The sequence below is a fragment of the Carassius carassius genome, chromosome 2 (assembly GCF_963082965.1).
Source record: "Carassius carassius chromosome 2, fCarCar2.1, whole genome shotgun sequence".
Taxonomy (NCBI): domain Eukaryota; kingdom Metazoa; phylum Chordata; class Actinopteri; order Cypriniformes; family Cyprinidae; genus Carassius; species Carassius carassius.
In genome coordinates, this window is record NC_081756.1 from 40,651,213 (window position 1) to 40,662,963 (window position 11,751).

Consider the following 11,751-nt stretch of genomic DNA (forward strand, 5'->3'; position numbering starts at 1 on the left):
AAAGAAGGCTTCAGGGCGTCCAAGAAAGTCAAGCAAGCTCCAGGATCGTCTCCTAAAGAGGATTCAGCTGCGGGATCGGAGTGACACCAGTGCAGAGCTTGCTCAGGAATGGCAGCAGGCAGGTGTGAGCGCATCTGCACGCACATTGAGGCGAAGACTTGTCATGCCAACAGTAAAGCATCCTGACACCATTCATGTGTGGGGTTGCTTCTCATCCAAGGGAGTGGGCTCACTCACAATTTTGCCCAAAAACACAGCCATGAATAAAGAATGGTACCAAAACACCCTCCAACAGCAACTTCTTCCAACAATCCAACAACAGTTTGGTGAAGAACAATGCATTTTCCAGCACGATGGAGCACCGTGCCATAAGGAAAAAGTGAAAACTAAGTGGCTCGGGGACCAGAATGTTGAAATTTTGGGTCCATGGCCTGGAAACTCCCCAGATCTTAATCCCATTGAGAACTTGTGGTCAATCCTCAAGAGGCGGGTGGACAAACAAAAAACCCAGTAATTCTGACAAACTCCAAGAAGTGATTATGAAAGAATGAGTTGCTATCAGTCAGGATTTGGCCCAGAAGTTGATTGAGAGCATGCCCAGTCGAATTGCAGAGGTCCTGAAAAAGAAGGGCCAACACTGCAAATACTGACTCTTTGCATAAATGTCATGTAATTGTCGATAAAAGCATTTGAAAAGTATGAAGTGCTTGTAATTATATTTCAGTACATCACAGAAACAACTGAAACAAAGATCTATTTTTGAAATTTTGAAAACTAATATTTATGTAATTCTCAAAACTTTTGGCCACGACTGTATATTCTGAATGTTTTTAAAGAATTTGTCTAATTTCATACAAATGTTATCCTTAAAAACATGGTGATTTTTTATTTTTTTTGTAATACTTTTTTTTGACAGTATTTTCAAAATGTATGGACTGATAATATGACATCCCTTCTGCTAAAAAAACCTAGCTTTATCCAATGTTCATATTTCTGTTCTAGAAATGTATGCAAATTAGTGTATATTTAATTAAATAATGCCAATCAAAATCGTCTATTAGTTCAATTTCTACCTTATTCACCTGTGGTGCATTGCCTTAAAGCATTCTAGCATCTACTTTTTTTTACACATGAAATTACACAATTAAAATTTTCATGTATATTATAAAACAGTTAGTTCCAGTCCTCAAATTTATTTGGCTAAGCAAATGATGAAATTCAGCACTTTTTGAATCACTCCACTTAAAAAGGATTCTGTGTTGTGACGAGCACTGCATTAGTTGTGTGATGTTTAATATTTGCAATATTTGGAGAAACAGCACTTATATGATATTAAGTAGAAAATATGGATAATGTTGTTCAGTACTTTTGAAATCTGGTGTAGAAAGAATAAACCTCTATGAATTAGAAAAACATGGCAATATGTTATCTGCTCCCAATATACAGGCCTATGTAGGCCTATACAGTATGTTGGCCTAATCAGAAACACTCCAATATTTAAATTAAATGAATATTATAATTATTATATTATAATATATTATAATTATATTATAATATTATAAATATTAATTAAAACTTTATTTGAGTTTTTATTTTTGTTGTTAACACAAATGTCCTGGATGAGTTATGACGGATGAGATACGCAGCCATAGGCAGAGGGTGAACCAACTCCAGGGTAAGGCTAAAAGCAGCCAAATGTATTAAACATCATAAACCCATCTTTTTAGGCAAGAACCAGACATGGGTGTCATGTAGGTTCATAAAATATGTTTAATTGGACTGAATTTGTATTTAATGTGATTGCAATTTAATAAAAACATTAGAAATTGATAATTAGGCTATAACGTTTCCTTTCCATGGTTATTCAAACAGCGAAGATTTTTTATCGCGAGTTTAAAAAAACTCTCAAAAAAAAAAAAAAATCTATTTTTTTGATCACTGAATCTGTATACACTGTGAAATGATTCTCTTACTTTCATTGAACGTGCATCTGCGCTTTGTTGTTTATGATGAGAGAATTCACGGAATTCAGTCAGAGAACGCGCGCGCCCTCAAAACTGATGAGTTTCTGCGATGACTAATCTGAACGTCTCTGATTAGCCATTGCATTCCTAAACTCAACAGAATTGTGTGTGATTGGTAAAAATGCGGAAAACTTTACAAATTCCTAAAATGAAATACCATGCAACATGAGCAGATCTTAATTTGATGCCACAATCGACACTGTCTGTTCATTTTCACTTTGTTGGCAACAGACCTAATAGATTTAATTTGTTTGTGCAGGAGCATTTTTGTCCAATTTATATGTGGCATTTGTGTCCCTAAGCCTTCTCCAGCCTTACACATGCTCCGCCTTAGCAATATTCACATACCGCCCCCTCTGGCTCTTTCCCAGGAAGCATTCTGAGGCGTAGACAGGTGCGTGGGTTGCATCCCAGTAGAGAAAGAAGGGCCGCTGGGCCACAGCTTGCTGAGAGATAAAGTGCAAGTCTTCCTGCAGAGAGATAGAATTGAAACCAATATCATGCACATCTATCCACAGCGCTGATCCACACAAATAAACATTAATCAGGCCAATGAACAGGAAAACTCGCCTTCAAATAGATTTGGGTGAGGTTGGATTCCCGTTTTCACATTAATCTCAAACTCTTCATAATACCTGCAAAATACACAGCTCATCAATGCGACAAATGAGACCATCCCTACAAATTAATTTCAAACACCATATGAGTTCTTGTTCCAAATGACAAGCTTAAACCAAGTGCTGCAGCAGGGTGTGACCACGAAGTGAATTTGAAGAAGTACATTTAAAGATTGTGTCTCTGAAGACACACACGTTGTGAGAAGGTGCTGAGGCGTGGAACAGTAGAGGCAACTCTCTTATGCTCCGGTTGTTCCAGGTGTCCTAACGTATCGCTAATGCAACCTGCCATCTCTTGGGTGTGAGTGTGTGCGTGTTTATCTGGCCATGCCATGCTGATTAAACCCACTGCTAAGCGCAAAACCAGCCCTATCACCAAAGCCAATGACCCAGAATGCACATATGGCTGTTTTGGTATGAACAAATGGGCAGAAAATGAGATACTAAAGTGCAGAGGATATAAAAAGAGAAAAAAGTGAAAAAACACTTTGCCAAAGCACGTTCATGTGAAGCAGTACACGATTTTTACATTTCCTGAAGAAAATTTGAGTGGAGCCTCCCCATTCAAAATTCCACCATGTTGCTATGCGGTTTCACCATGAAAAACATGTTTGTACCTCACCTTCCCTTCATTTCAGAGTTGCTGAAGACAGGTATATTGGAACGGACACAGTTATTGTAGGGGCCAAAATGGCAGTTGTGAACCAAACCATTCGTCAAAGCCATGCTTCAGAGGTAAGTACTGAGTTCTGTGCCCAAGGTGCCTGAAGTAGAAGACAAAATGTAATGTTTCAAAAGAACATTTTTAATATGCAGCAAACAAAAATGTAATTATTTTATATATATATATATTTTATCCATTCAATTAGTAAAAACGATCAAGCAATGTATTTAAATAGATTTAAAAATGCAACTATTTGGTATTTAAATAAGCTATATTACTGTATTGCTTTGTGTTACAAATTTATAATTTATAATTTACAAGTTTATAATTACAGTTAATAATAAAGATTAAACAAAATACAAATGTGACAAACTCTCTAATTTGAAATCTCATTAAACAAGCACAATATCAAGGAAAAGAGTATTAAATATAATATTAACAGAGAGTTCAATCAAGTCAAGACCTTAAAACTGGAATAAACTTGCAAAATAATAAAAAAAGAAATATTGTTCTGTGAACCTAGAGGTTTTTTTGTGGAATTAAAAATGCATTCTACTGTTGCTTCACTTTGCATTCTGCTTCATACATCTCATGAGAGAGGCTGCAGGGAATCTCACCACTTGCCGATGATCTTGCTGACATAGTCTTTCTTTTTCAGCAGTTCTTGGAGCAGGATCTCATCCGGAGATATTCCCCCCACTATCTCCTGAGGTGTGTACGCTGTACGAGAGAGAATCCATTATTGGAGTGCACCATAAAGTTGTAGTAGATAAAATGATAATAGTGAAGGAGGGCTGAGGAAAGAAGGAAATGGTTGACAATCATACCATTCCTAGCATGAGCATTGGTGGTGTAGAATCCATTTCGCACAGGAAGTCTTCCAGTAAGCAAAGCAGCCCTGGCTGTAGAGTACAGACAATTTATGAAGTAAACAAACATTTATTAAAGACACAAAAGACCTGTACCCATAAGACAAAATTTGTGTATCACAGATTATTTTACAACATCAAGCAACACCAACTAAAAAGTTATTAGATACAATGGTTGGACCGTTTTGGAGAATTCCTCCGATTCCCTCCTCTGACATCTCTGCAACTGGAAGTTGTTTTTACAGACAACATTTAACTAGAGACTATTCAAAGTTGTATGAATCTATACGAAGAAGGTTGGAAGATGTATTAAAGGCAGTTCATTGCAAAACCTATAAAATATTGCCTACTTTCCAAGTGCTCATTATCTTTTCCAACCCCTGTACAGAACTGCACAACTTTGAATCTAATTAAAGTTCAAGATGCTCATCCATAACACTTACTCATTTGCTGAAATGTAAATCATGTTGTATTCAGACTTTCAGAGAGAGAAAGAGAGAAAGGAAAGAGACATTGGACATGAAAGAGCTGGATATTGTGATTACAAAGTTCTCCACTATCTACTTTGTGATTAATATTGTAATTAAGCAAAGCTCTATAATAACGTTTCTCTACAGCGGCAGGTATGAGTGCTCCAGGCATCTTCCTCTCACACATTCGAGATTAACAATTGATTAAGCCTTATTTGCTTAAAAATTAATTTGAATCTAAAAGAGGACTAATAGAAGATCTGCTCTGCACAGCAAGTTGATTCAAATTCCCAAATTATGCATACTTAGCATATTTCAGTACTGTTGGTGTATTATCCATATTAGCATAATAAGCTGTCGTGTCACTATCATGCAGCAACACACGTCTTGTGTTCTCATGTGGAATTAAAATAGCTGAAGCATTTGAAGATTTTTTTTTATTATTATTTCCTCAGCAGGATGTCAAAATCCTGAAAAAGAGAGAAGAAAAAAAGAGAGAATGAGAAGGAAAATATTTGCAAATGCATTGTAAATTGATGTATTCAATATATCACCTCAAACAAAATAAGTATTTTCTTTCTGCAGAAAAAAACTAAGTTCAATAATGTTTTTAAAATCAGTATAAGGAATGTTTCATTTACTTTTATCAGTGTTTATGAACGTGGTGTTGCATTTTCATTCAAAAGAGATGGTAAAAACCTTTCAATTTAATATCAGTTCTGGCACTTTCAACAATGTTTTGTAAGTCCATTTGCTTCTTATGTCTAGACCAGGCCTATTCAACCAGAATCGAAGCTGAACAGCCCTGTCTAGACTCTAGTCAGACATATTTATAATAGCATACTGCAACTCACACCATTTTTACAGTAGGCGGTATGCAAATTTTCTGTATGCATGAAATACCCAGATAGCAAAAATGTGCAGTATGTATAAGCAAAGCACACTGCTCGGCGTACTACAATACTTAAATTAAATAATTAACCTGAATTTCTTTACTTTATTGCTTGCTTGGACTGGCAACATAATTAACTACTAAATCTGAATTAATAAGCAATGCATTGTAGCCTACACAGTACTATTGTTTAAAACATTTATCATTTGCATCATGCAGTAATGTGCAGTAAGCAGTATGTTAATATTCCAAACAAAGACGACATTGTGATAGAGAGATAAAGGTAAACCCAGAAGCAGCACATACAGGGTGAACACAGAGGGTTGGCAGTGTAGAAGTTTGGAAACAAGATCCCCTGAGAAGCCATCAGATCCAAGTTTGGAGTTTCCTTGGAGGGCTCCCCAAATACTCCCAAATCACCCCAGCCCATCTGCAGACAGAAACCGAGAAGATGTTGCGAGCATACTTCTAATTTAAGGTGAAAAAAATTTACATACCAATCCAACTATACCAGGTTTCAAAAGTACAAAAAAAGTCCCCAAAACATTATTTTATATTAATGCATTTTTAGGGTTAAGTTTATCCTAAGCAACTTTGGATAATCATTGCAATCGAAATATACATTTTATCAGTTTGTACATTTCCTGAGGAGCGAACCAAAGACCCTGGTGTTGCTAGCACAATGCTCTACTGTATTTGGTATGTACAATATCAGCATGATGATGATGTTTCAATTCATCCCTTCCAATGCATTATAAATGCTTTGATGTCTGATTGCACTTCAAACATGTGACATTGCTTGGTGTGAATTGGATTTTTGGTTTAAAATAAAACCGGTAGAACAGTACAGTGGGAAAATATTTATTTGATCCCCTGCTGATTTTTTTTTTGCCCACTTACAAAGAAATGAAGGGGTCTGTCATTTTTATGGTAGGTTTATTTTAACAGATAGAGACAGAATATCAACCAAAAAAATTCAGGAAAAACACATATAAAGGTTAGAAATTGATTTACATTTCAGTGAATAAAATCAATATTTGATCCCCTACCAACCAGCAAGAATTCTGGCTCCCACAGACTGTTTATGTGCCCATGTGGAACAACGATTTAAGTCCTGTCACTTTAAGGCCCCATTTAAACTGCATGGTTCAACTCAGGTGGACACCACCAACTGAGATCACATGACTTATTATAGGCGAGAATATTCGCCCAGTCTGCAACAAGGGCTCCTCTTTTTTCTCCACCGTACAAGACCAATGTTTTGCAGATTTTTTCGTTGACTTTTCAAAATATTGTGGAAAGCAAAACACTGTATAATTATATTTGCATCTGCATCCATTGTATTTCGTGCTATTTTAATTCCTTTTTCGGGTCAGAACGTCTAAGTTAGGTAGTTTCAGCAGTGAATAGTGTAAATGCAAAAATCAGATACAGGACACTTTTAAAAGATGATGTAAGCGGGTTGTCAAAAAAATCGTATATAGTCAGAAAATCGGATTTGGGCATCAAGACCTGCAGTGTAAATGCAGCCTAAGTTGTTACTCCTAATTTCAACTCGTTAGGTGAATAAGACACCTGTCCACACAATCTGTAGCTTGCATTTCAAACTCTCCCACCACCATGGGCAAGACCAAAGAGCTGTCAAAGGATGTCAGAGACAAGATTGTAGATCTGCGCAAGGCTTGAATAGGCGACGAGACCATCAGCAAGAAGCTTGGTGAGAAGCAGAAAACTGTTGGTGAGATTATTCGGAAATGGAAGAAATACAAAACTATCATCAATCAGCCTCGGTCTGGAGCTTTGTGCAAGATCTTGCCTCATGGGTAAGGATGATCATGTGAAAGATGAGGGATCAGCCCTGAACTAAATGGGAGGAGCTTGTTAATGATCTTAAAGGGTTAGTTCACCCAAAAATCAAAATTATGTCATTAATAACTCACCCTCATGTCGTTCCAAACCCGTGAGACCTCCGTTTATCTTCGGAACACAGATTAAGATATTTTAGATTTAGTCCGAGAGCTCTCAGTCCCTCCATTAAAATTGTGTGCACGGTATACTGTCCATGTCCAGAAAGGTAAGAAAAACATCATCAGAGTAGTCCATGTGTCATCAGAGGGTCAGTAAGAATTTTTTGAAGCATCGAAAAGGTCCCACTGCTCAAGAAGGCACATGCACAGGCCCATTTACAGTTTGCCAATGAACATCTAAATGATTCAGCGAAGGCTTGGAGCTGTGGTCAGATGAGACCGAAATTGAGTTATTTGGCATTAACTCAACTCGCCGTGTTTGGAGGGAGAGAAATGCTGACTATGAACTTAAGAACATCATCCCTACAGTCAAGCACGGAGGTGGAAACATTATGCTTTGGGCTGTTTTTCTGTTAAGGGTACAGGACGACTTCACTGCATTGAGGGGCAAATGGACGTGGCTATGTACTGTAAAACTTTGGATGAGAACCTCCTTCCCTCAGCCAGAACACTGAAGATGGGTCTTCCAGCATGATAATGACCCGAAACATAGCGCCAAGGCAGCAAAGGAGTGGCTCAAGAAGAGGCATATTAAGGTCATGGAGTGACCTAAGCATGTCTCCAGACCTCAATCCTATAGAAAATATGTGGAGGGAGCTGAAACTTTGAGTTGCCAAACTACAGCCAAGAAACTTTAAGGATTTAGAGAGGATCTGTAAAGAGAAATGGACCAAAATCCTCCTGAGATGTGTGCAAACGGTGACCAATTACAAAAAAACGTCTTCTGTGCTTGCCAACAATGGCCAAAATGAGGGAAGTCGTGGCCTAATGGTTAGAGAGTCGGACTCCCAATCGAAAGGTTGTGAGTTCGAGTCCTGGGCCGGCAGGAATTGTGGATGGGGGGAGTGCATGTACAGTTCTATCTCCACCTTCAATACCACGACTTAGGTGCCCTTGAGCAAGGCATCGAACCCCCAACTGCTCCCTGGGCGCCGCAGCATAAATGGCTGCCCACTGCTCCGGGTGTGTGCTCACAGTGTGTGTGTGTGTTCACTGCTCTGTGTGTGTGCACTTCGGATGGGTTAAATGCAGAGCACGAATTCTGAGTATGGGTCACCATACTTGGCTGAATGTCACGTCACTTTCACTTCTGCACCAAGTACTAAGTCATGTTTTGCTTGGGGATCAAATACTTATTTCACTCACTGGAATGCAAATCAATTTCTAACCTTTATATAATGTAAGTTTTTTTTTATGCATTTTTTGACTGGTATTCCATCTCTATATGTTAAAATTGTCACGGTGTCTGGTCTGTGTTTCCCTGGGTGTCCACTAGTGGTCTCACTTCCCCAAAGGCACTTCACCGCAGGCACTACATTTCCCACATAGCTTTGTCCCTTCATCACAGTTAATTGCACACCTGCTATTGCACTCAGCTGTCTTCACTTTCCTTCGTTATCCTGTCTATATAAACCGGTCTGTTTCTGTTTGTGTCATGGAGTCCTTGTTTTCCGTCACCTGGTTTTTTTGCGTTCCCTTGTGGTCTCTAGTTTCTTGTTTGTTTGTTTCTGGACTGATTTTTGGTTATGACCTCTTGTCTGTTTGGATTCTGAATTTTGGATTACCCAATAAACACACTGCAATTGGATCTCTCGTTTAATGTGATATATCGTTACAGAAGGACTCCATCAAGATCAGATCCAGCGGTGTGGGATTTTGTGTCCGTTCCCCAGCCAGATTTTAGGAGATTTTAAGAGATTCCTAAAATTAACCACCCTCCATCAAAAGGGGAATGAGGTGGGTGGTGTGGCACAAGAGTTCTGGACCCTGGCGGTGGGATTGGGATATAATGATGCGGCCTTGAAAGACTTTTTCAACGTCTGTCTGGACAACCCTGTGCCGGAGAGGGAAATGAATGAGCTGGAGGTCTTTGATTTTTGGGGGTTCATACTGTACCTGCAACATCGGTCTCTGTGGGATACTCCAGCCACACCTGTCTTTCCAGGTGGGATGGCCTACTCTAGACCGGGGTCTACAGACAGGAGGACTGCCAGTCCAGCACCACAGCACAAAGTGGTCGCCAGCCCAGCACCACTGCGCAAGATGGCCGCCGGCCCAGCGCCACTAAGGACATATATTACTCTAATATGATTATTTATTTTATTGGCATATATAAGAGCTATCTGTATAAATTATAAAACACTATGACAAGGTAATGTTTAACTTATATATATGTATTTTATTTATTACATGTTATATGGAGTGGCATTTTCTATAATGTCTAAATTCCAAATCAAAATACATTTCTGATATGACTTAATATATAATTGGCATAAAACAAACAATATAAATCACATTATCAAGGATTAAAGATTAAATGGAAAAAAATAAAAAGGATTGCACAGCCATCAATTAGGTGGCAATATGCACTAAGCATGTAAACAACTAATGAACAAAAGAAGAAAGAAACAGCTTGGCGCGCTTTTTCTTAGCGTCTGTTTTTAGAGATTGCTAATGTGTCGTCATCATGACGTATTCCCAGTGCATTTTGGGAATCCGCGGCACAAACATTATAGTGATGGGAAGTTCGATTCTTTTCCGCGAACCGGTTCTTTCGGACGGTTCGATTCAATGAACCGGTTGAAAAAACCGGTTCAGCGGTTCTTTTACGCTCGACGTAATGATGTCATTGGCAATGACGTAATGGCATCACGTCTATCAAATATATATATATATATATAAGTCAGTAATCATAACTTTAGTCAGTTAAAAACCTCATAATCATGAAAAGTTTACATTTGAGTTTTGCAACATCGCACCCAAATACAGTAACATCAATAATGTGCATACGAGGAATTAAGTCTAGAAGATATAAAGTAAATAAATTAGGTGTCATCAGCGCAGAAACCATGATCCACTTACTATACATAATCCATTGCGATGTATTTTTTATTAAATGAACTTACATTTCGCAAGATTGCCCTTCATCCAAGCCCTCGGTTTACCCGCGCTCATAACATTAGCACAGAATCAGTTCAGAATCAATCACCAAAAGAATCAGTTCGGTTCAGACGCTCTGTGTGTCAGTCTGCTTCACTCTGAATCACGCATGCGCAGTATCATCAGCTCCTCGGCTCTTGAGTCGGACGTGTCTGAAAGAAACGGTTTTCGGTTCAGTGTACTGATGATCTGAAAACCGATGCAACCGGTTCTTGACTCGAGAACGAGAATCGCTCTAACCGGCACGTGCTGCAGTTCAGTTTCATCAGCTGCTCTACTCGTGTTAATGTTCTGTTTACTACAAACTCAATTTGTGAATGTGTCATCATTAACTATATATACAGTACAGATATTTCATAAATCATCTCTTATTCCTATTAAACATGGAGTCTTAATTATTGTCCAACTTCCCTGAAAAACCCTTTGGCCTATACATTATCTACAATTACATTATCTTCATCTTAAAAAAAAAAAAAGTTTTTATTTTATCACACTCTCCTATGTTTAACAAAATACTTCAAAAATTACACGCATGCGCAGTATCATCAGTTCATCGGTTCTCAAATCGGACGCGTCCGAAAGAAACTGTTTTCGGTTCAGTGTACTGGTGATCCGAAAACTGATGCAACTGGTTCTTGACTCGAGAACGAGAACTGCTCCAGCAGTGGGCGTGTTGGCTTGTTCGTTATCTGGCTCGGCATTCATCTTCAGTTCGGTCTTCACAGCAGTTCAGTCAGTGTACTGTTTGAGTACATGAATTACTCCGGGATATTGGTATATTCTGACTCAGAGGGAGTGTCAGTCATGTTAAAAAAGTTAACAGCTTAAGTAATTTGTGGATTAATGCTTATTGGAGACGCGAACCGTTTCAAACGGTTCACCAAGAAGAACCGGTTAAATTGAACGATTCGTTCACGAATCGGACATCACTAAAACATTAGGCGCCAGATGACTTTGCATGGAAAAGGCTCAGGCCAATAAGGAATCAGTCATTACAATGTTTTTTGATATAAAAAAAGCTTATGACATGATGTGGAAGGAAGGATTGTTAATAAAGTTGCACTTGATGGGTGTAGGTGGAAGAGTTTTTAATTGGATAATGAATTTTTTGTTTGAAAGGAAAATTGAAGTACGAATAGGGTCAGACATATCAAGTCCGTACAATGTGGGCAATGGAACGCCTCAAGGCAGTGTGATTAGGCCACTACTTTTTATCATCATGATTGATGATGTCTTCACAAAGGTGCC

The 11,751-nt window shown here is 38.4% G+C and overlaps 1 pseudogene; it reads right to left on the reverse strand.

The window, feature by feature from the left end:
- Window positions 1–5,966, reverse strand: part of LOC132109829 (N-acetylgalactosamine-6-sulfatase-like) — a 45,703-nt pseudogene extending 39,737 nt beyond the window's left edge.
- Window positions 5,967–11,751: the final 5,785 nt, after the last annotated feature.